The sequence below is a fragment of the Numida meleagris genome, chromosome 5 (assembly GCF_002078875.1).
Source record: "Numida meleagris isolate 19003 breed g44 Domestic line chromosome 5, NumMel1.0, whole genome shotgun sequence".
NCBI lineage: Eukaryota > Metazoa > Chordata > Aves > Galliformes > Numididae > Numida > Numida meleagris.
Genome location: NC_034413.1, coordinates 54,668,919 through 54,694,353, shown reverse-complemented (window position 1 = coordinate 54,694,353; position 25,435 = coordinate 54,668,919). Strand labels below are relative to the sequence as shown.

Genomic DNA, 25,435 nt, shown 5'->3' with positions numbered 1-25,435 from the left:
TACAAAGCTTGGGAAAAAGAATACACTTATTTTAGATTAATATTCTCACTTTGCTGAGGCAGCAGCTCTTCATAGAGTGACATCTAAGCTGGTGACGGTGTATTTGCCGTATTTGCACTAGATATAACACAGCTAGCACAGCTGACAATAATATCTGATCGAGGACAACTTAGTAAGTTATTCTAAGCAAAGCAGTGACCTAAACATTTTATCCTCAAGTCTAAGTGTAATGCACATGCTGAAAGAGGTGCCTAGTTATTTTCCAGTCCATGTTAAAACACAGTGGTTTCACTGTATTCTTTAATCAGTGTAGGCAAGTGGTGGTAATATTTACAGTGCTATCAGAGAACATACACAGATAGAAATTAACAGATAATGTATATATGATAATAATATTTGGGGTTCCTTCCCATTGCCACTGTATATAGTGTTATCTGTGTGTTCATGGTGAGAAACATTAGTTGCAAGCTAAACTTCCTTTTTTAGCATTAGTGTTATAGAATCTTGGAAAAAAGATGACATTGTGGACTAAATGTCCAAGTTTCTAAATCTCACACAAAAGAACCAGACGGAGCATGATAAAGCTCTTACACTTCAAGAAGAACCTGCTAGATAAAGAGTATTTTTTTACAAGTGTCCTAAGCAACCAAGAGGTCAGCAATCATCCTATTCCCTAGACTGCTGTGCAATCCTCAACCATGGCCAAGGATGTAGCATTGGACTGTCTTCTGTCAGGAGAAGAACACTTCTAAAATCATAATCTACATTAATTCAGAAAAGAAACACAGGCTTTATTACTCAAGAGCCTGGCAGCTGAACAGCAATATGTGAGATCTACCCTGTGAACAGTATGTACTGTAGGCAGCATTGTTACAATGAAAGAAGACTAAAGATGAAGCCAAGACTCCTGGTGAGATCTATCAGATGCTTATTAGCACAAGAGATTTCAAAAGCTACATGACAGAAGGGATAAAACAACACAAAACAATCTAGGATAGTGTACAGTCAAGGAAGAGAAAGAAATATCAGTGTTATGTGTGAATATAAGCTAAACATTTGTAAATGCAGTTCTGCAGAAAAACTAATGTAAAAAGAAGACAAAAGTACTGACCTACTTCACGGCTCTTTGTGTTCTGACTGCCTCATATTAGCTTTAAGGCTAGTGGTTCATTTTCATTTTCATTCATTCAAAAATCATCATCCAACTTTATACTGAAGGCCTCCTTTTCTCCTGTCTGCCAAGAAACCTGCAAGGAGGTTATTAATGTAATGCAATGTGGAAAAGCAGTTGAATGAAGCAGTGTCACGACACTCCAAGTATGGTGGAAACTTCTTCCAAGAATCTTTGTATCGAGTCATCTTTGATGCTTATAGTAGGCTTGCAGCTCCATCCCCCCAGTTAGCAAACTTCTGTGCATATCTACTGAAGAGGAAAGAAAAGGGAAGTGTCTTTGCCTCAGGATAAATCAAAAGGGATTTCAATTATGCCTGTTCTCGACAATGTCTAGTATGATAGGAACTTGCTGAAGACCAGGTTCCTGGCAAGACACAAGAGGAGAGACACCTTTGGGCAAAAATATGATTTTGTTAAGATGTTAATTAAAATCCATATTGATCCACAGAGTAAAGTATTCAATAGAAAATTGGTATATACTACCTCTGGTGCTGGAAAGTCATTCATAAGAGTACTCAGGCTCCACAGGAAACACAGTGGTATCACTGACACAATAAAGGGCCCGAAAACTAAATAAGGTACACGGCCATCACAGTACTATGCTCACTTGAAAGACAAGGTGGGGAACTGTGATTGATTCTATTCTAACTCAACGGCATAAAGCAGAGAGTAGATGAAAAATGGGACATGAACTACATGTTTATAAAGACTTTAAAGAAGAAATGACTTAAGCAAAATCCTTTAAGGGCATATTCAATGGAAGTAATATGCCATCAACTTTGTCTAAAGCTTCTTGCTCAAAATTTACAAGTCAAACACAAATATTTACTTTTTTTTTTTTTAAACATCATATCACTGCAACAATTGATGTATTTCAATAATGCAATATTAACTATTTGAATCTCTGCTGAAGGTTGTATGGTAAGTACCTTTAAAAAAAAAACAAAAAACACCGCTCCTCCCAATATTTAAGTGAAAAGCTAGGATACAGAATTTGCAAAGATTTTTCACAGCTTTTTAACTAGCGAGACTTCAAATAATTACTAGCTAACCTCATATATAATGCACAGACTTTGCATTGTTTGTCTTTCTTTGAAGAGTTAGAAAAGACAGGAGGTTTCAGAGTAATTTTGTTAGGGGAAGCTCTTAAATAATCATGGCTATATACAGTAAAGAATCAAAACACATGGTAGAGATTGCAAGGTCCAAATTGTTAATCCAACAAATAGATGACCAGGAAATGCAGCATGTATTTACAGTGTTGATTAGGGCAAGAGAATTGAGAACACCCTAAAACACATGGAGCCCAACAATGCAATATACCCAACCAATATTTATTGCTGCTTCTGTAGAAGCAATTTCCATTTTGATGTGTTCTCTCACACATGATGTTCTGAAACAGTTAAGTAACATGAAAAATACAGGTTCAAGATTATATCTGTCACAGATGAAAATACAGCATTTATGCAGCATTACATTACAAAGCCACTGGTTTATGGACCCAAGGTCCTCCTGGGACTGCCACAAATCTACATATTGTCATATGGTGATAGATTTTTATGTTTGCGTATCTGAATTAAGAAGAACCCACATTAATAACCAAAACAAACAAAACACAGTGACTGAACCTAAAGGTCTGAGGGAATTTAACAGTGTCATTTGGTTCTGGTAAAGATCACAAGTAGTCCACAAAATCTGTCATGAAAACCTTCTGTCTCAGCCAGCACTTTATAAAGAAATCAAGGATTTTGTTAAAAACACTGAATTCCAGGGGTGGATGTTTACAATAAGGGCAGATCTGAATTTGCTGTATACTGCAGTGAGAGAAAAGACTGATGACAGTCTTGTGCAAATGATTCTACAAACTAGTAATGAAATTAATTCTGCCAGATATTTATCTGGCTAGTGAATGATTTCTAAAATTCCACTATGCTATTCTAGATGAACTTTAACGCTGAATTTTGCCAAATAAAATACCAATTTTTTGGACGTAATCAACACTTAGTATGGAGCTCCAACAAACATAGGAAAGAGATTATGTGACATCTACAATAGCAGGTTAACTGGACCTGATGATAATTTGAGGACGTTTCCATTCTTGTTTTCCAAATTTATCACATTTACACTAGATACTAGGTTTCACTAGTAGCTTAAACCAGTTTTGGACACAAATGTTCAGAGTTGAAACATTAATGCATCCTATGTATTCATGATTACTAAATTACTGGTCTGAATTTTCAGACTATTTCATGATTATTTGAGCTCATGGATAAGTCCTGCACATTACCATAGCCATCCCTCTCTCACTGATGCATTCATTTAAAGGTACAGTCCAGTGAAGGATTCAACGTGGATCTGGTTCATAAGTTTAACTGGAGTTCTCCTAGCCTCAAGAATCAGAGAATACAGACGATTTAGCATCCTCATGTGTTTTAGAAATAAGCATTTTGTATCAAGCATTTTGTATCTTCTACCACATATAAAAATTAATATGCAAGTACATGCTACAAAAAGTGGTATCTAATGCAACATTCTGGTATCTCTAAATAAATTTGTAATGTAACAAAAAAAAAAAAGGACACATAGCTACCCACATCTGTATATCCACCATCGCCACACTGTACCAAAATCATGTGGTATTTGATAAATGCAGTATATAGAAATGCAAATACCTCATAATTTCCTAACAGTATGCTCTTTTTTAGAATACTTTTGATTTAACCCGGCTGGAAATCAAAGACTCATTTTTAAAGCAAGGTAAACAAACACACAAAACCACAGAGAAGCACAAAATCCCGGGCATCCCAGGTTTCTATTGTGAAATCTAATCCGCTGAAAGCTAACAGCCTTATTTTAGGTATCATCTTCAGTTCTTGACCACTTTTTCATGGAAATCTCTCCATCTATGCCCCAACCTATCCATGAAAGGGAAACAATACATTCAATCTGAGGAAGCCACCTGTGCTTTTTAACAGCCATGCCTGACAAAGAATAAGTCTTGCAATAGACAAGACACATAAATGGAAAATCATTCAATATATGAGAAAGGTGACTAAATTCACTAGTTTAGTGTCAGCTTTTAATTCCTAGGTTTGGGTTTTTTTGAGTTTTTCTAAAATGCCATTCATGAAATATTAGAGATGCCTGTCTCTTATTAACATTATGTCCTCTGACATCCACGCAGTGAAAGATAAAAAGATGGCATTAAGTTTCAGCAGGGAAGTGAAATGTTGCATGGTGCAAGGTGACCCAGTCTCATTTAACAGATTACCAAAATATAATCAAATAAAGCCTATGATCTTTACAGTGGCAAAAACAGTGCAGCGAGAAGACAAATACAATTTTAAAAAGTGAAAAGACCAATTGAAATAAACCATGTCTATTTGTAACATTTAAATGAGTCCTCTGCAGCTATCTGGTCCTTGTAAGGCCATCCATATTGAGAAAAGAAAAGGAAAGGAAACTCATGACAGACTGATGATGTGTGTGCAGTTCAATTATATCAAGACAAACTGCCTTGGGGTTAAGATTAGCAAAAGAAAACTTCAGGAAACACAGATTTTGTAAAACAGATCTAGACTTAATTGACACAATTCTTCTCACTCTGCTCATTTTTGATTGTTACTACAATTTTCACACACCTTTCTCTAACATGTTTTCTGATAGCTACTGACAAACTTGAGATATTTTCATGATGGACTTTGGCTGTAATCCACAATGGCAATTCCTCCGTTTCTAAACCCTCACATTTAGTCCTTCAAATCCATTCACTGAGAGCTGCCTCACCTGCCATTCTGATTGCAATGCCTCCCAGACCCTCATCAGCTCACCTCATCTATCCACTGTCACACAAACTTGGGCTCGATTTGTTGAAATGGAGGAAACTTCTACTGGGGTCGAATGATGTAATTTGGGGCTGAAACTAAGTGAAGCTTGCTGGTTTGGATTGTGCGTTAGGTGAAATTCTGTGAAACAAATCCTGAAAGAAAACAAAACAAGACTATGAATTCATGCTTGAATTTTGCACGGAATTACTCCTTTCAAAATAATTTCTACGCATTTTAAACTAATCACAGTAGGCCTGCAAAAATGCAAGCAAAATTAATAATAAAATTGCAGTTTTACATTTATGCTTTAAATAAGGGAAGATAAGGGATTGGCTAAATGTCTCACAGAGTTACTCCCTTACTTGCTCACTTGTTGTTCACAGTTATTCCCTAACAGCCAAACAGGCACACAGGTTTACGTTATTACCAGTACAGCTGTTGAGCCTAGTAGGGTTCAGTCTCTTCTCCATCTCTCTTTCCAAAATGTACCAGAAAGCCAAGACAATAAAACCCATTGAAAGCAATCCAATTATTTAAAAAAATCTTTCACTTGGAAACAAACAAATAAAAATAATAAATGCTGATTTGTTGTCTTTTAAAATATTGTAAGTTCTGTGCTAAATATGGTGAAGCTTGCCCTTGCTGCCACAATCCAGTCTCTAGCTCTCACAATACGATGGTACAGTACAGAACACAAGCACTACAGCAACAAGGGAAAGAAGCTGTAAGATATTTGCAGCACTGCAGTTTTAATTCTGGAATTTTACTCAGTAGAAACAGTCAAATCAAGGTAGTACAACACTGAAAAATTTGGTTTTGCTCTGTATTTACAGATCTATAGAAAAAGAAGAAAGGTTGAAACACCAAGCATACTTTTACCCCTAATATACAGCACTTAAATTGACGATACAACATATATAGTGCAGACAATTTTTAGCCAAGAGATGGATGGGCTGATTCTGATCCTGGCTGCATCAGAAGAGCTCTGTAACCCAGCATTTCGCTCCAGAGCCCCACATGGAAACAGCTATCCATGGGGCCTACCCCAGGAAACAACTCCCAGCCCTCACCATAATGCAGTAACTGGTAGCATGCTGGCAGCATTTAAATGGGTGCTCTTCATCTGACAGACACAAGCCACAGGGACAGAGGGTTAGTGAGGGAGGAGGTGACGGACACTGCAGAGCTGAGACACATACAAACATCTACAACTTCAAAAATGTACTTTCAATACACCTGGAAACGTCAATGAACATTGTTTCTTACTCACTCTGCCCAGATGCTCAGATTCGTGACATTAAATACAAGATTTAATGCCTGAAAAAAACATATTACATATATATGTATTACACATTATATATTGGGGGTGTGTGTGTGTGAACGTAAAAAATAAAAACAAACAAAAAAAACCCTATATAATAAAATGACAATAAAAATACCAATTATTCTGCTACCTTCTTAAAATAGGAACAGTGTCTCTTATGCCTTAATTTTATGATTTCCTTTCCTCCACATTAAAAAAGTAATGTAATTATCCTTTATAAAAAGGTTGGCTGAGGTCTCTGTGAAAATCTGCACAGGGTGATTATTTAGTTCGGTTTTTTATTTGCGGAATTCAGGCAAGAATGTCTCAAGCTGTTTGTCAAAATAACTGCTTGATCTGCTTTAGTATTTTAGTATTTGTTAAAAAAATAGCATTTTCTAACAAACGGAGAGTAAGGTTAAATACTCTAATTATGAACTTGCAAGAAGATTTAAACACAAAGATTGAGTAAAGGCGTTATTAATTTTGGTGCATTTGGAGTCAATTCTCAAGATTTAATAATTATAGTATAACTGGAAATAGGTCGCTCCAAAAGTAATGCCTCCTGTTTGTTCCCAAGGAAACTACAACAGATGCAAAGAGCACAACAACACTATTTGATAGAGCAAATTCTCAAAGACAAAACACTATTTTTCAACTTAGTCACCACCATTAACTATGCATTTTCACCAGCAATGAACAAGAGTTTTTCATTTTGTGGTGTGACAGCTGCGCATGGCTGTCCAGAACACGGCTTGCCTTTCTCACTGCTGTTGGCACTGCTGAAATGCACCACAACCGCCTCACTGCGCTCACATCCCCTGTTTGGTCTCCATAAATGTTGAGCAAGCATTGATGAATGTCAGTGGGTGCCATTTTTTCCATACAGAGGAATTCAGTGACACTTCTTTACTTCATATGCACTTCCATGTCAGACGCCATTTTGTCAGACTGCCCCTTTGTTGCCCTCTGTCACATGGCAACAACATGTAATGGAATACTGATGGGATGGGTTGAACCTCTACTGTCATACTAAAAACATTTTTTTGCTAGAAAGTCTTCCCAGAGTATTCTATACAACTGATGTTAAAAGGGAACTATTAACATGGCTAGACTTCAACTAGGGAAGCATCCCAGTTTAAAAAGCTGAAACTTAGTCATGTCCTTTAATTAAATTTCAATTAAAAGCATGTCTAACAGTTGTTGTCTTGAATGGTGCTTTCTGCATATATGCAACACAAACATTGTTGCTGAGAAGCTATCCTGTGAATCATGCAAAACCAACTTCAACTCACGGTATTTACCCCCAGTTTTTTTTTGTAGTTCTCTCTCCAGTTATTCTTGACTTAGCAGAGGTACAACTCTTAGACACATTATAAAGCTGCATCCCTTCTTCCTCAAGTCAACCACAAGCACAAGCTCTACCACAAAGGTGCAGAGGAGCCTGAGAACAGTGCAAAGATGGCACAGAGAACAATCTCTGGAAGGTGCAGACAACTACAGCATCCCATAGGTGCTCCCTGCTTTCAAGGCACAGCCCAGGACCTGGCTTACTGCCACGTGCCCCATGAGCAGCCCATAGGGCCTTTCAGGCCAAGTGCCACCATTGCAAAACTTTTGCCAACATTTTTTAGCCCTTCCCAAAAGACATTAAATACTACCAGGATACAGCAACTCTCTCTCTTACCATACCAGTTGCACTTCGCTTGTAAAAAAATATGTATGTGTACATATATATATTTGCTGAATAATAAAGACTGTGGTTCTCTTATCTCCATCTTAAATATCGTCTTTCTTTCTGTAGCCTGACCAAACTTTTCTGAAGTTACCACAAATATGACTCTCCCCACTAAACAATTCCATGAAGACTGTTGTGGTAAGTTCCACTTTTATAATTATTTCCATTCAAAAACTTTCAAATTCAGATCCTGCACATCTATCCCTATGAAAAGCTCTATATAAATTTACTGGAAATGACAATTTTCAGACATTTCCAATCTATGAAATTTGACAGGGAAAAAAGCATTACGTCTCTAGAAGTTGATAGAGTGATTAAAAAACTACAGAAGGATTATCACTGCCTATTAAGCGCAATAGTTTGAGCAATTTCGATAGAACCCTTTCTTACTTTATTCCTATCAGATTCATTAGCATATTTCCAGCTAATAACTAAAAATTGTCCACTGCAGGAAAAAAGCCCTCCCTAAATCTGCTTCAATGGCTGGACATTATGGCAATCTGGTAAAACTTTCTTATTTCTCATTCAAGAGCTTTACAGTGTGCACACTGTTACATGCTCTTGAAAACTCAGCACCCGGCTCAGCACCACCATGGCCCCATCCCACAGCAATATGGGAGAACACTGATCCTGCAGCAATGCCTCCAGCTCCTGTGTTGCTCCACTCTCGGACTTCTCACACTTCTCTCTGCCATCCACTACTGACCACTGCCAAGAGACAGAGCTGGTCAGACTTTCAGTCTAGGTTCACACAGTTCTTGTTATGACAATCATGCTTATAAATACATCTTCTCTAATTCAGAAACAAGTGCCTACTTCGCTGAGGTTCTCCAGACATCCAGATTCTACTTGGTTGCGCTCAGATTTAGGTACTAAAATGCTTGATGTGCCTCTGCTGCCCAATACATTACTGAGTAGCACACCTAGGGTGGTGCAGAGCTTTGTGGCTGCTGTGACCTCAGCTATCTTATTTAGTCCCAGTTTATCTCTCTCTAGTATGGCAAGTAACTTCTGTTCTACTTATTTTGTATTCTTTCATTGGAAGACAATTTTTCTACAGAAACAACCAAACTGCTTTACCCCATGGTCACTTTTTAGTTAGTAAATCATTACTTGAACTTCCTCCCTTTTGTCCTAAGATCATGCAAAGGCTTTCTTGTTGCATAGTGACATTCAGTGTTCTCTCCTATTGAGAGGGACACAGGTTTGTTTTAACTGTACGTTATCTTTTTTACTCTAATTATTGAGTTGCGTTAGTACCGCCAGAACACATAAGTTACTGTTAATGTTCTTCTGAGTGTTGTTAAATGCTACACAAACTTTACACGGCAAGCCCATAACTCTTAACACATCAGATTTTCTATGTTAGTGGCTGTTCATCTAGTATGATTTCTTAATGGACTCCTTAAAAGAACTAGATTGTGATTAATTGCAGCCCATGATTAGGAACATGAAAAGAATTGGTTTGAACCTTTACCCTCGACATACACCAGGGTGAAAGAAAAGACATAGGTTATGGCTTAATAGTTTTTCTTAGATAATTGGTGACGTTTCTTAATAGAACCAAACAATTCTACGTTTTGTTTATCAAACTCTCCTTTTTTTCTCCCCCTTGCTTTTTCTTTCCCATATTGTGTCAAGTAGGCATTGGAATTGAGATGGACTCACTGGGACTTTTCAGTCAACTGAAACACATTTGCACTCAGCACCTTCCTTTGTATGGAAAAGGTTTGTACATCAAAAAATGGAGCAGGCTATAATTGTTAAAGAGCATTCAAACATTTATTTAGACTGGGTACCAACCTTTATCTTAATTCTCTTTTAATTTCTCTTTTTTTCTTCCAGTTACTAACCTCAGAACAGGCTAAAATGTCATATAGTTAGTCTGTCCATAGGAGAGTTTTCCAGAATGTTAAAAAAACAGATATTAAAAAATCACCGTGGTGTTTATTTAGTTCCACTTGTATGGAGGGGAGGAGGCTCTACAGAACATTATCACTCATGTGCTCCTACCAAAACTGTTACGTTTGAGACGTTGAGCATTTTTGAGCTAGTGGCTAGATTTTTAAATCTCTGAGAATAAAGAACTGGGTTATTTTAGCCAGACAACATGATCTCTAATTTTTTAAAGTTTTGCTGTATATGTGCAGAAGGCTGTTTGGGGCTTGTCAAACTAGTCTTGGAAGACAGGATATGGAAAATAATGAGTTCTTTTTAACATCACACTGATTTTTCCAGTTCAGGTTTTGCAGCTGTGATGGTCCAAAGTTCTGTGGATAGATTTCCAACTGCATCTACCAAGGAGATTAACACACTCGGGAAGCCCAGATTCAGAGCAACAAAGAGAGCTGGTGGTACTATCATCAGACTGCTACTGACAGAAATGAAAACAATTTCAAACACACTAATAAATCCTTTCATTTTTCAGCTTCACTACCTTTTTTAAAATGTACCCCTTTTACAAGATCGCTGCGGAGCTTCAGTAATCCCAGCTGCCTCCCACAAAAGTCAGTGTCTGCTCAGTTGCAGTGCTCCTTAAGCAATTTTTCTCAGCCCCTGTTCTGCCACCTGAAAAACAGGATAACACTTCTGCAAATGCGTTTATGAATGCCTACATTTGAGTGACTGGCATCTTGATATTGCCCCATCTCTATAAAGCCATGTTCTTTTCATTATATAGCTAATAGAGAGTTCCAACCACGGCATAGCCTTAGGTGTAATTTCTACAGTATAATCAGTGGATCACTGACTTAGCATCACGAGGATCCCTTTTCCCTACTCTGTGCGCCAAAATCATTCATCTTTGAAGAATCATTCAGCTAAACTTATTTCACCATAGTAGGAATATTAAAAAATAGCAAAGCCCACTGTGTCTATTTATCGGAATCTGAAACTCTCTGACAACTGAAGTTTCAATTTATTGCCACGCTGGTGCTGCTTTAAGAGTAAAACTGAAAGGCACACGCTTGATAAAATAACCTGTAACTGCCTTGAACATTGTCTCAGAGCCTGAGAACGTACATCAGTGTGCTCATTCCCATGCAGCAGGAAATACTCAATGTTAGCAGGAACAGATCACAAGCAAATGCCAAAAATCAGTGGAAGTTGCATTTCTCATGTACTCTTTAAAACATGAAAGCCACAACTGTCACATCAGCAGCGAGCTTTACGAGCATTTGAAGAGGAAAGAAGGGAACTCACCAGCATCTGTGCCAGACCAGGGCAGCGCCATTTGCAATGAAGCCCTCCTACTGTAGGGCCAGAGCCACGCCAGCTCCCGCGGCGCAGGCTGAAAGAATCATAGAATAGCCTGGGTTGAAAAGGACCATAATGATCATCTAGTATCAACCCCCCTGCTATGTGCAGGGTCGCCAACCACTAGACCAGGCTGTCCAGAGCCACATCCAGCCTGGCCTTGAATGTGTCTAGGTTCAGGGAATCCACAACCTCCTTGGGCAACCTGTTCCAGTGAAGAAGAGTGGGTGAAACCAGCCCAGCCCCCCCAAAACCTGAAGCAACCCAAAGCCTGTAGAGAGGGTCCAAGAGTGGCTGAGGGGCCACCTCCAATCAGGCTGGAGGACAAGCACGTTACTGCTCCTAGGCCCTTAAGAAGACATGCCTGGGACTTTTTTAGGTCAATTAACTCATTTTTTTAATACTTGAGAGAAGATTCATTTTTGTGAGAGATTCGCACTGGCCTGTTTCAGGAGACCATCTAGTTCCAATCCCCCTGAACCAAGTATTCCAGACCTGAAATCTAGATCCGATACAGAGATATTCTATTCACTTAGAAATCTTGTTCAAAACATGTCCTGATGTTTGCTGAAAGAAGTTCTCCATTTCCAATACATAGGCCTGCCTCTGTGTTTGGAGCTGCACATACACCAGTGCTTTAAGCCTTCCTCTTGAGGCCTCAGCAATAAAGTGGGGATAACCACACTTACCTACTTTGTGGGGTGTTGTCAAGATTAATGCTTGCGGAGCCATAGGTAGGCAAAAAATATTGTGGCTCCCATCCTGCAACTGCTAACGCACGGGCTGCCTGCTGCACATGCATTGAGCCCGGTGGAAGCTAAGTGACTCCTCCAAAGGTGCAGCAATTTGCCCAGACCCTATCAATAAACTGTTAAGTGTTTAAAAAACAAAACAAAATGCCACTATATTAAATGTGAACACAGCACAACTTTCAAACGATCCCGCAGAACAGAGCCTCTGGGGCTAAGCATGGCACAGGAAAAGGATTCGTAACAGAATGCAATGTGGAGATATATATTATATGGATATAAAAACATAGCTATTAAGGCAGCTGTTCGATATAACTCTGTGCACACACTCCCAAACACACACATCTATGTGCATACAGCACTTAAGCTACAATAAATATCTCACAGATGATTGTGTGTGCAAACAGATGAAAATACAGGCATGTGACTCCTGCACATCACACCTTCAATTCTTCTCTAAACTTTTGTCTCAACTCTTCCAGAAGGGTGGAAAAATATAGTCATGGTTCACTTTCAAGAAGGCAAATGAAACTGCAAACCTATTTGCTCATCAATATATGCCACAAAACCAATTTATCTGACGTCAAATTCAAATAATTCACTTGACGTCACACTGGAGAAGCCAACCATGAACAACGCACAAATTATTATTTTGATCCCATTGTTAGAACAGAATTACAGCAAAAACTGCACTTTCCACAGCTATTAAAGCGGTGACCCTGGCAGAGCATGCTTTTGTGCTGAACTTTTTATATCACCAAGCCTATTAATCAGGTGGCAGTTCAAACTGATGCGCTTTATATAGTTGACCCCGCCAGTGCTTTAATTACTTGGTATTAAATGGTAATTAAGACTTTCCACATTCAAGTTTAATCCAAAAAAATTAAGTGTAAAATCCAGTAATTTAATAAAGAGTTGTGTTCTTTACTGTGCCTTAGCCTGGACACTGAGGATGCAGCAATTTACTATTGACAAGCACTAAAGGAGCAGGTCATTTCACAAGTATAGTGTGGACAAAGGTGAGCCGGGCAACTGATGAAATCTGTGGCCAAGGCGAAATAGCAATCTCTGAGCCAAATGGTAATAAAGTTACTGAAATGAAGCAGCGTAGCTTTGAAAGTGAACTGTCATAAGGAGGATACAGGCTTCAGAATGCTTTGTCTGAAGTAATTAAAACATTATTCCCTAATAGCCAATCAAGGAGGTTGGCCCTACCTCTGATTTTGTATGCTACACCCAAAGAGCAAACACACCTGGGTAAAACTGACCAAGAAACATCAGCAATTGCAGCAATCTTTCTGTGAAACAGCAACCAACTCAGAGAAGTATTTATTAAATTTGCAATAAGTGGGGCAAAATAAGAGTCATGCTTTAATGTTCCTTCTTATAGTACAAAATTATCTATCTGTATTTTCACCCAAGTGCAAGAACCAAGTAGCAACACACTCAAATGTCGCTATCCAAAATTTCCCACTAAATCAAAGACAATTACTTCCCTCAATAGCTACTAAAGGCAGATAGTTTAATCACCGGGGAGGCAATCTGGTGCACAGGACGCTGGAACAGGGGTGTGGAGATGTAGGCTTAACTCGCGGCTCTGCTACTGACCTGCTAGGTGACCTTGGGCAAGTCTCTTCACATTTCAGCGCCTCTTTGTGTCCCTATTAACCTTTGTCCGTCTCAGCTATTTAGAATGTAACCCCTCTGACGCAGAACAGTCTCTCAGTACATGTTTTTACAATACCAGCACAACAAGGTCACCATCTTGGTTGAGACCTCTAAGTGCTACAGTAATCCAAATAAATAAGAACAATATATTCAATTATTCAGAATCCAACTTACATTTATTCAATTTTCCCACAACATCTGGATAGCTGAGGCACCACCACAGATTAGAAAGTGCATCCTACATCCTTTTAATGTTAACGTCTTACCTGCTGTTTGGGTAATTGAAATCTGTACTGATTTTCAAGAAGCAAAGAACACCTAACCCACCGCCTTTAACACAAAGAATGGAACAAGCCATTAGTTCCCAAGTTACTCAGATTGCACAGGAAATAAATCATGCTTGGAAGAGAAACAAGAAGGTCCACCCAGGATAAAGTTTGACCCAGCAAATCACTTAAGCATGTCCTTAAGTTTAAGCATGAGTATTCTCATTGAAGCTCCTAAAGTAGGCTTGGATAAGGAATCGGAGCTTTTCGGACTTTGAGAACTGGTCTGTAGAAGATTTGAAAGAAAGCGCGACAAAAAACATGAGTGTAATAACATGAGTTAAGACATACATTGTGAAATAATGCATTATTCCAAAGGTTCCCAAAGGACTGAGCAAAAATACAGCTTTCATTAAAACAGGTGACTAAGCGATGGGTGTTTTCGACACTGAGCATGCTCCCCACCAAGCACACACCACATCTGTACATGCAATTCAGAGGATACTACAAGTACTTGCATTTCCTTTATCGATGTCAATGGTACTTTGAAAGCATTCACATGCAGGAAAAATTAATGCAGATATCTCTATCTGTGACGTGTTGTCTTGAAAAATATTACCCAGTCAAGGTGTAATACTTAAAAATTCTGACCATATTTTCAAGAAATACCCAATCAGAGTTAAATGAGGAACCTACAAATAAAACTAATAAAAATAAAAATAAAATGTGAGATTTTATCTAATTTATTTACATAGAAGCTTGAAGCCAGCAAGCAGGAAAAAAAAACCATATAGATTTAGTTACATAAGTAAGTATGTACAGTGGAAATCACATTAGCAAGAATCATTCTTCTTTTCTTGATTCAGATATAAACTCTGGAAAATCATCAAACAGTCCCAACTGGAAATCTTTATGAAAGCACCAGCAGCAGTAAAGAATTGTAATTAAGGATGTACTGACCCACAAAGGAAGCTCTGAACAATTGTCTTGGCAGTGCAACTTTTGCAAATCAACTAAAACCCTACCTGAAGAAAGGGCTCAAGCCTATGCAGATATTGATATATCAATAACATGTCATGAGTGACAGTAGAATAAGAGACATCAGTTAAGGGAAAAAAAAGAAGAAAAACCCACACATGGCTTAATATTCACCCTCTGAAGAGAACTAAAAGCTCTACAAAAAAAAGCAGAAAAAGCAGGCTGCTGCCTTCCCTGCGCTCATAAATTTTTACTGTCCAAACTCAAGCTTGGGGTACAATGTCATTTTTATTTTTCACACAAGAAATCTTGTTCGTAAGTACAGCATGACGGTAGGATGAGATGACGTTGAAGGTTGGAATGAACACAACTTATTACCACCAGAAGGGAACTATTACCTGAAAAAAAATATTACATAAACTATTTGTCTTGTTTATATAAAAATCTATAACAATCGTAAATGCTGCTGAAATAAAACAAGAAAAACACACAAGGATCTTGTTTAATAAAAGGAATCTCGTTAAAGATATTTGCCTCTCCTAAGAATTTATATACAGTCAAAATGTGGAAAATGCAGCTCCTTTAGCAAGGAGCTAAGTTACCACAACTGATTCTCATTGCCAGCCTTAGAATTCTAATTGTGTTTAATACAGTTTCATGTTGCATCAAAGTACAAAATCAATACCATTTGTCCAGCAAACAGGAAAAATGGAATCTATAAACTGCTCTTATTGAGTAATTAAACACCTATTATTGTCATGAGTGGTGAAACAATGAATTTGATAAGACAAATTTTTGCAAGAAAACACTGCAGTGATTAATACCTCCCTACGTATTAAATAAAAATGACTGCCTTTTGTGCAGTACTGCTGGCAGAAGAACAGGAATGAGAGAAGTAGTTGCCAGTGCCACAATAACAGGCTAACCTTGAACTGAACTCCTTTCCTCAAGAAATTAAATGCTGTAGCAGGACTTTAAATCCCTCCACTTAGAGCTCATTTGTGTTCCACGTAACCTGCAGTTCCTGAAGAGAACTCATTATCTTCAAAAGGAGAATCCTTTTATAATTTCTTTACAAATGTGTATATTGTTTCTACAAAAAGTATTTCATATCAGAAAAGGGATAAGAGTATTAACAGTGTAAGCAAGGCAAAAAGGCTCGTATCATTAAGACACCATTTCTGCTTCCTGGGAATTCAAACAGCGGCCACAGTGGAAAAACGAATGAGAATGAGGTTAAAGAAAATGTACCTTTACAGCAAAATTTTAATCTGTTAGATTGATGCTAAACTGCCTTGGTCTTTCTGCTGCTATATGCTGTATTTCTATGTATAGACCCCCCTCCCCCAATGCCCCTCCTGTAGCTTTGGCTTCCTATTTTTCTTTTCACTTAGAATGATGCACTAGGAACAACTATAGAGTACAAAAGATGAATCTATGGATGTGACACTTGTAAAGGGTAACCCTATTTCACAAGTGAGATGGGACAAAAAAGAAAGAAAAAAGGCCACAGAAGCAATAACTGCTCACTGAATTACCATTAAATTGTAAGATTTACAATCCAATGTACAGTAAGTGCATATCTAATGGAGTTTGTCCTCTAAAAGAATATAAAGTAGATCTTTGCAGCGTAAGATGTATGCAGGTTATTTTTTTTTTTTCATTTTTTTTAAATTGGAGCACACAGAAAACAAACGTGCACATAGATTCCAGGATTTTGATATGTATTAAAACTGTGCCAAGGCCAACATTAAAATATGATAAATACATCATGATTAGTAGGATCTGGCTTTTTATTTTCAAAACATGCTCACATTCTACAAAGAGAGATAAAAGATGACTTTGGTACAGCCAGTCAATACTGCTTTCACAGATATCATTGGCGAAAGCAGATCACATTATTATAAATTCAGTTTATTGCTATGATCTACTGGAATTCAATGAAATGACTGAAATGACTTTTGGTGGGGGGTGGCAGAGCAGCTGCTGACCATTTCCAGCGTCCTTTACACACAATACCTGGGCAGAAGTTTCAGATCACTTTGTTCAGGAGAGCCTTAAATCACCCACAATATATATATTCAAATAGAGAATGCAGTATTAAGAAGACTCAAGCACGGCATTATTTTTTTCCAAATATTTTGGTCCCTAATTTCACTAGTGTTATTCACAGGAGCAAAAATCTTAAATGATTTGCTTATAAATCAGCAAGCCATGTCAACCAATTATTTAAAGAAACTTTTTACACAAAATGCCAGACAGATTATCATTACACTATATTACTGTGGTGTAAATAATTGCATTTTACAGGATGACTCTGGAAAATTCAAGCCTTTAGTAAGAAAACAGAACTATTACATAGACAAAGGAACTTTGGAGTGGGTGAACCATCCAAAGAGCAGCAAGGCAGATTGCATTCTTCACCCTTAATTTGAATAACCTTTACTTCCCCTTGCTAAACGTGGAGCTTCCGCATCTCATCAAATGGCACTAAGTTTCACTTTCCCAAAACTAAGTTTGCCTACCACACAGATTTCCCCCTTAACTGGCTTTTATTTTAGCGGATTAAAAAGCAACGCACGAGATCAGCAACGATAGCCTTGTTCTCTCCAACCTCAGTGAATCAAGTTCACTGGAGGTGAAGCGGTGGAATTATCAGTACAAGTGGCTGTGTCATCAAAGCGTTCTGAGAGGTAGTGTATGGAAATGCCTAAACAAACAGAAGCATAAAAGCTGTCTGTATAGGAAAAGGCTTTCCCAAGGCTTTTCATTAAAACAATTCCAATCGCAGCTCCATGATGCAGCATTATAGTATGTGAGAAATATAAAATGTTGACATTTTTCTAAATGTGAATGGGTTAAAGAACCTCTCCACGCTACAGTGAGCCTGAGAATTTCCAGCAGCTGATGAAGACCAGTTGACCACCTGATACTTTTTCAGCTGGGTGATAAAATTAAAGGATTGCTTTGATTTGCTTGAAGGATTACTTTCTATAGTTAATTGTTTAAAGTGCACAGTCTAACAAAAGGGAAAAATACCAAGAAGGTTAATGTAGAGTGAGCTAATTGCAAGCTGATTACATTGCGCAAAGCAAGAGATATTACTGGCGTTACATACCATCACAAGGACCAGCCTATTCCACCCTGCTGCTGCAGCAAACAAGCTGATTTGCTAACAAAGTGGTCAGCTCGGGCACTTGCACAGCATCTCGGTAGGTCCACAGGCGACTGCTTCCCATGCAGAGACTCTCAAGCTCCATTTTCCAATCTGATTACACGGCTTCTTATTCCGGCAGCCTTAAACCTTCATGGCAGTTTACCAACATTTTCATCACTTTTTCTTTTACAAAGCAAAAGAACTGATAAGCTCTCAGGTACCCGGGATTTCATAGTCGATGGCTGGCAGGCAGCCAGCTTCCCTCGCAGCACAAATGTTTCGTGCCACAATGCAAAAAGCACACTGAATTTAACAGATAGCACAGGACTATTAGAATTTTGCAGTCCGTACAAGCAGGCAGCATGTTTCTGTCTTTGCAGGTGCAGACAGTTCTGTTTAGCTGCATTTATAACATGCCTACACCCGAAGGGACAGGGTGGGAAAAAAAAAAAAAAAAAAAAGCAGAGAACAAATGAAGACAGAGCACTGTCACTAACTCAATGGCACTACAAAGTGTACATACAAGTTACTTCATTACAAAGCTGCCAGATTACCAAGAATTAGAGGCAGTGCTCGTAACTTTTGATAAAAACTTAATTTAACAAAAAGGAAAATAAATCTTCACATTAAATGAAGTTGTCAGACTTAAGATGAAGCACTATTTTTATGCTAAAGCAAATGCAAAAAAAAGAAATGCTGTTGCCTATTTTGTCACATGAAATGCTTACATATCACCTTAAAACAGCCACAAGATATACCTGGGTTTACTTACATCACTCAAATGATGAAAGAACAAAAAGACAATTCACACTGGCAAACATGATACAGCTTTATAAGAGGCTCGTTCTGATTTATATTGTGCACTGTCTAAAAAACTGAGGTACATGGGAAAAAATAATATATAAACATACGTACATTTGTGTACATATAAAGAAAACAAGACACTGCAGAATGAAATTTCTGGAAGGAGATTATCCTGTAAATCCTAAGGATTTCAACAAAAAGAAATCCACTAATAAGCAAGGGAGAAGGGAACTCCCTTCTTTTTGCTTAAAGAAAAAGACATCAATATTAAACCAGCGAGTTTTCGCTGATCGCTGCGGAGGCTCACACCACGCACTGTCGGCATAACGCCCCAAAGCCCGCATGGAACTCACACATCACAAACTTAATTGCATAGATAACAACCCCCCCCCAATCTCCGCAAGCAAAACATTTCTAACGTTGAGCGGACCGAACAGAAACCCAAAGGAACAAGGCCCTTAAAGTATTCTTGGAAGAAATCCAGTTTCACATATCGCCACTCCCATGGTAAGGGTGCAGGGGTGGAAAGGTGGAGGGCAAGACAGTGAGTTATGGAGCAAGGGGGAAAAAAAAAAACAACCAAGTACAAGCCCGCTGGCGCAGTGGTTCAGCGCTCGGCTCTGCCCCCGCACCCCGAGCCACCAGCCCCAGCCCCAGCCCCGCCGGACGGGCCGGGATTTGAACTCGCGGAGAGGCGAGAGCGCGCCCGGTAGGGCCCTCCGCCACGGGGCCGCGCTGCGGGCTGAGCGGCCTCGAGCACGGCCCGGCGGGTTGGGCCGAAGCGGAGGATGCTCGGCCTCCCCGGTCGGTCTCTGCGTGTGTATTTGTAGACGTGTATCGCCGTGTGCGGCGCTACAAATGCTCACGCGTTTTGGTCGAGACGCACGGAAACGAGCTCCCTGCAGCCATACGTCGTGCCCAGCTCTGCCAAAACCTTCCCGCCCCAAGTCCTCTCCTTCGCACAGCTGCAGGGCCATACACGTACATAAACAGGCTGCATGCTTGCATCCTACACACACCTCGTTTGCTTACATGTAATATCGTGTGCAAGTATGTGGCTTTATCTTCAAAATTACATGTCCTAATTTGCATGGAAATTCCACCTCTGATAAAATAAAAAACACATTTTAACCAGCTTCCAATACCAACACCTTATTCCCATGAACGATTCACAGTAAACTGTTTGTTCCAACTGCAGGGCTTGGGAGGGGTTGCTGCTGGTAGGTGCAGGTTGGGAATTGCCTTTTTTTTTTTTCCCCCCCTTTCCTTTTTTTGCTTTCCTCTATGATTTATTGGATGGTGAGCAAACCCACTTAAACTGTAGTTGTCCGTATGAATCACTAATTTTCATGTTTCTAATTAAAATGTAAACAGTGTAATGAAGACATCAAGTTTTTAGGCAAATGTCTCTTCCAGTGCCACTTGGGGTATGGTAATTACTGAAGCAGATCTATGGATGCTCCCGAATCCTCTACAAGTCCAGATTAAAAGCATTACTGCTAAACCTTGCTTTTTACACCGGGGAATTGTGTTCTCTAACCTATTCCCAGTTTGCTTACAGATGCATATCTGTACAAGCCTTTATAACTAGCCATTAAAAAAAAATCAAAATAGAAGTTTATCACAGAAATGGAACGGTTTGTGAAGGGAAAAAATGTCACTTCGCTTAAAATAAAATTTGATTTTCCTTTTATGATTACATTACATACACATAGCTTATGATTACCAGCATAGTAAAACCTAGGCTGAAAACTTACCGTCTTAGTGCCTCCTGCAGAAAAACAAAAATAGATCAGGTTTACTAGGTGAATCTTTTAAAAAGCATAAATGATATGTCAGGCCTATATCAAAATTCCTATTGTCCCAAAACGCTTGTTTCACAGTCAATTACTTTATATATATATTAATTGGGAAAACACCGATTAAAAAAATCTATTCGCTAAGAACAAAAATGTAAATGCCCCTTCCAAATACAAAATGCTTGATGTGCAACTGAAAGTCTTTTGTCATATTTATTCCAGCCTTTATGTCTATATCTGAAATTTGTCAGAATTTATCCTAAAGCAAATGACCTCTCCTGCATTTACCGAAGGAATACAAGTCCTCTCCTGCTTACAATTGTTAATTGAGCCTGTCTGCTGCACCATCTCTTTCCTCTCCAAATAAGCCAAGATACTTGTTTTACATATTTACTGCCACGCACTTGAACAGTCCTCTGTTTTATAATACTGGGGGTTCCCCCCTCCCTTCCAGAAGCTTTTTTTTTTTCCCTTCTGTACTGCAAGTAGCTAAAGCTGCAATCCAAAGTGATATAAAGCATCTGAAATGCCTAGCAGAGGAGGATTTTCTCCCTCCCTTCTTGTACTCCAAGTCCATATTCTGACTGGTCTGGCCAATTTTCATATTATTTTTACATAAATGCTAGACAAGCATGGCTGTGCAGCTAACCTAGATCACGAAGATGAGAGTGCACAGGATGTATGCGTGCACATGTGCGTGTACATAAACATTTTAGTGGGTGGTCCACCATTTCAGTTTTATTGTACTAGTAAAGTACTGTATACAAACATGTGAATACTTCTCAGTTAGAAAAAATATACATAGGATTTCAGATTACATCAAATAATAGAGCATCTTGTCCCTCAAACCATAAATGCCTTAGCAGAATAAAACGAAACAAAACACTATTTAGGCATTTCCTTCAAATGTATTGTTCCAGCAAAACCAGATTTAATTAGACAAATAGCAATTTAAAGGCTAGAGCTTCATAATATGGTACTCCTGAAAATGATGGGGGTTTGCAAGTGAAAATACACAGTTCTCATTTAGCTTCGTGCTTAAGAAAAAAAAAAATTACACACAAACACACTCACACACGCTAAACATTTTTTTTTCCTTTATGGATCAAGACAATGGGGAAATCTTATGTCCTCACACCAGTTCCAAGGCCATACTAATCAGGTGTAATTTTTAATGAACACTGACTGTTTGGTGCTTATTCAAGGTATTTCATTAGAAGGTTATTCATTTAAAATAAATGTTTCAACCATATCAAGCTGTAACCTTTCTTGAAATGTAAATGAATGGTTTAAATGAGAAGATTAATAAAGAAGGGATGTTCCAATTCCAAGCATGGCATGCTATGTATTTTTAAATTTGTCTATGCCAGATGCTGTCAGTCAGAACAAAAAACTGTCCAAGCAGACAATCTGTGCGTCTGAATGTTGATCATGTTGGAAAGTAAAGGGGGAGGGGGGAGAGAGTGTGTCAAGGATTCATGGTCCTTCATCTTTGCAGTAGAGCAAACACGTCTCTCAGTATAACGACAGACAGCTGCTTCCACTTTCTAATGTGCCCTAACTTAGATCACTGAAAGAATTGTCAGCACTCAGAGAAACACACAAAGATAACACAGCCAGCTGCCATGAAGGGGGAAACAGCACAGCTCAGAAGAAATGGGATTTGTTCCATTTGCATGATGCTGGCTCCCTTGGGCCCCTTTCTTTCAAATCCAAAGCACAAAAGACAACACTTAACATATTTGCTTAAAGATGACAACCTCATGTTGATTTCATTTGGATGTAACAGTGTCAGGATTACAGATATAAGAATATATTATATCTGTAACAGAGACTGACAAATGTATCCATCAGTGAAACTGTCTGATTCATCTGCTTATACAGCCATTTTACCATCCCAAGGGTGCCATCTAAGTAGTAACTTTAGAAGACTGAAGGTCTAATTTTATTACACCACATTTCAACCTACTAAACAATATTATTTCTAAAATAGATCATTTTTATTGGAAGTCTCCCTGATGAAAAATCCAGTAGACACCGGAGAATTTATGAACTGTATGGGTCCTTTGAACTCAATATACTGCCCATTTTAAGCAACTTTCTTCATATATGAACAAAACCTAAGCTCAAATAACCGAAAGTGAGTTAAAATACACGGATGATAATGAGAGCAATTTCAATATGACATCATAGCTTGTCGCTGTTTGAGTATCTGCTGTTTGGCAGTCTGTCGCTATTCCAAGTGCTTTACCACATTCTTGTTACAGTTCTGCGTCAACAAAATAGTTTCTTTGGTAGAACCTCCATGAGTAATCATTTGATACACTATGACGACCTACACAGTCAAGATTTTTACCGGGTACTCTGTAAGTCACACGAAAGCCACCAAAAGCCAAATGTGCCAGTCCTCACATTACGGTGCAACTGTGGAAAAGGAAAACCAAAGGAAAGGGAGCACGCATGTAGGATCGCCCGTCTGCACAGTTTTATGGACCGGCCTTTTTTTAATCAGATGAAACAATTAGGCTGTGGTTACAGGCTGGCTTCAAACACATTACACTGAACTGTCTGAAGGTGAAAGCCTCCCTCCCTCCGCCACCACCAACTGACTCCGCAGAATGCTCCCACCACACTGCTTTGTCTGGAGGAACTCAGACTGCTTGTTGCTATCTGCTGCCACCAAGAACTGCGCTGCAATTCACTAGATTGAAGTTGTTTTGTAAAATGGAGTTAACTGCTGTACGTGGAATTTCAGCACAGCAGATGGTTACCAATCATTATTTTCAATTTGTTTAGTTTCAAGTAATGGGGCTGGCTGGGAGGAGCAGTGAGGACAGGAGCGGGGAGAGGAGCGAGGTGAGCTACTCTGCCTCTCCGTACAGGCAGTGCTAGATGGTATGGTGTTAAAAGGAGGTAAAAAAGGCTCTGCTGGAACAAAGCTAAGCAGTAAATAAATAAAAATGTTTGAAATCAGATTTTTTATTTTTTCATTTTATAAGGCATGTGACATTTAAAAGGCAGCACTTACTGATCAATTTGTGCCCTGTTGAAGAGTTAACTTACATTTTAAATATTGGAAATGGACTTTAAAGATTCCAGTGGTAAATTGTCTCTATTCACATTTTGCCATCATTCAAGTTTAAATCACTCTCTACTATAAGTGGTTCAGTTGTTGAACTGGAAATGGAAAAGGAACCATTTATGGACAAGTGCACATGAACAGAAATTAAGCTGTAAATATCTGGGCTGGGCCATTATTGTAGTCCAGAAACATCTGGGGCTGAAGCCCAGGCTGGGCCTCGCTCCTTCAGTGTTCAGGTAATTGCTTAGATGATTTATAACTTACTGTTTCTATTAAGAATGGCTTAAAGAGAAATTTGGAGCCTGAATTCTAAAATGATCTCCAAGGCTTTGCTTTCGCTTTCATTTGTTCAGGAGAAAAAAAAAAAAAAAAAAAAAAAAAACCCTTTGCTATTTTTCTCCCCCTCCCATGTTTTAGAGCTACAATGTTCCACAAGGACAAAATACAGCCCTTTCTCCATTCATAACAAAGGCGTGACACCAGCAGACACGTACTGTTCCAGCAGCAAAACTGAAGACCATTCCTTCAGCTTACATTTGAGTTGCTCAGTGCTTAATGCTGCCCAGCAAAATTCATTTTGAATCATTTCCCCCATATAAGCGCTTAAATAAATTCCTATAAAATGTACCAATACATTCATAGCACATTCAGTTGTCCCTGTTATGTTGATCTGAGAGGCTTTGCCTACAGCCACGGATGAGATGGGTGCTGCTGCACCATCCTGCATGCAGCCTGGAGAGACCACAGCCATATCACAGAGATGCTCCTGGCCCTGGACTGGCCACCCCCTTCCTTAACACAGCCTGAGCCCCTTGGCTGCCAGAGCAAGCAAGCTGTAAAAGACACACATTTGGCAGGGCTTGGGTACTGTTTTTAGGAGGGCAACAGGCAGGACAGCAGAGACAGTCTCTGATCTCAAACCCCTCTGGCATCAAAAATCTTGGTTAAGATTCACCAGATACTCTAACTGCATTTTCACCCCTTTTTCATCATGGCAAAAGCTTATTCCAAGTACCTTCATAGGGATGAGGTTTGTAAGGTGACCAGCCATGCAGCTGTGCAGGGGTTGCACCCCCACCCTGTGCTGAGGTTTCTGCATGTTGGGCAGCTTGCTGCCCCACTCCAGCACTCGACACCAAGCAAGAGAACGACTGCAGCCTGGGTGTATGCCAAGGTAGAAGGGACACACTGGAGACTGTCCCAGCCCCTTCGGGAAAAGGGGATTAGAAGAGTGACAAAACTGCACCACCATTTTTTCTCCGGGAAGTTAACTATGCTTTGGCCACAGATGATCAAGTTATAAAAAAATATCACCTAACACTTCCATAGATGGTGCGTCGTCTTGGAAATGTTTCTCCCCTTCACGTCCATAAACTATGAAATGCCAACAAAAACTCTATCATTTTAAGGCAATGGAAAACTGCGTATGGGGTTGCATCAACCTAGGAACACACTAAATAAACCATCCAATCACTCACTGCATATTGGTAGTCTTCCCCAGCAAAATCTGGTCCAGGATTACCTATAAAGCAGACACAATGTACTTCCTACAGTTTCTCACTTCTTTTTTAATACATTTTAAATAAATGCTTGGAAAGGTAAGTGGGAATTGAGAACCAATCTCCCAATTACATG

General features: G+C 39.0%; 1 protein-coding gene across 6 annotated transcripts in view; it reads right to left on the bottom strand.

Annotated features, from left to right (window-relative positions):
• FIGN (fidgetin, microtubule severing factor) overlaps positions 1 to 25,435 on the bottom strand; it is a 100,910-nt gene that overhangs the window by 60,897 nt on the left and 14,578 nt on the right. For 2 of the 6 annotated variants that reach the window (XM_021399076.1, XM_021399077.1), the window contains one exon: positions 5,005 to 5,153. The exons of the other annotated variants lie outside the window; for them this stretch is intronic. The gene's annotated coding sequence lies outside the window, so the exon portion shown is untranslated. The remainder of the gene's footprint in view (positions 1 to 5,004; positions 5,154 to 25,435) is intronic. 6 annotated transcript variants of the gene reach the window in all.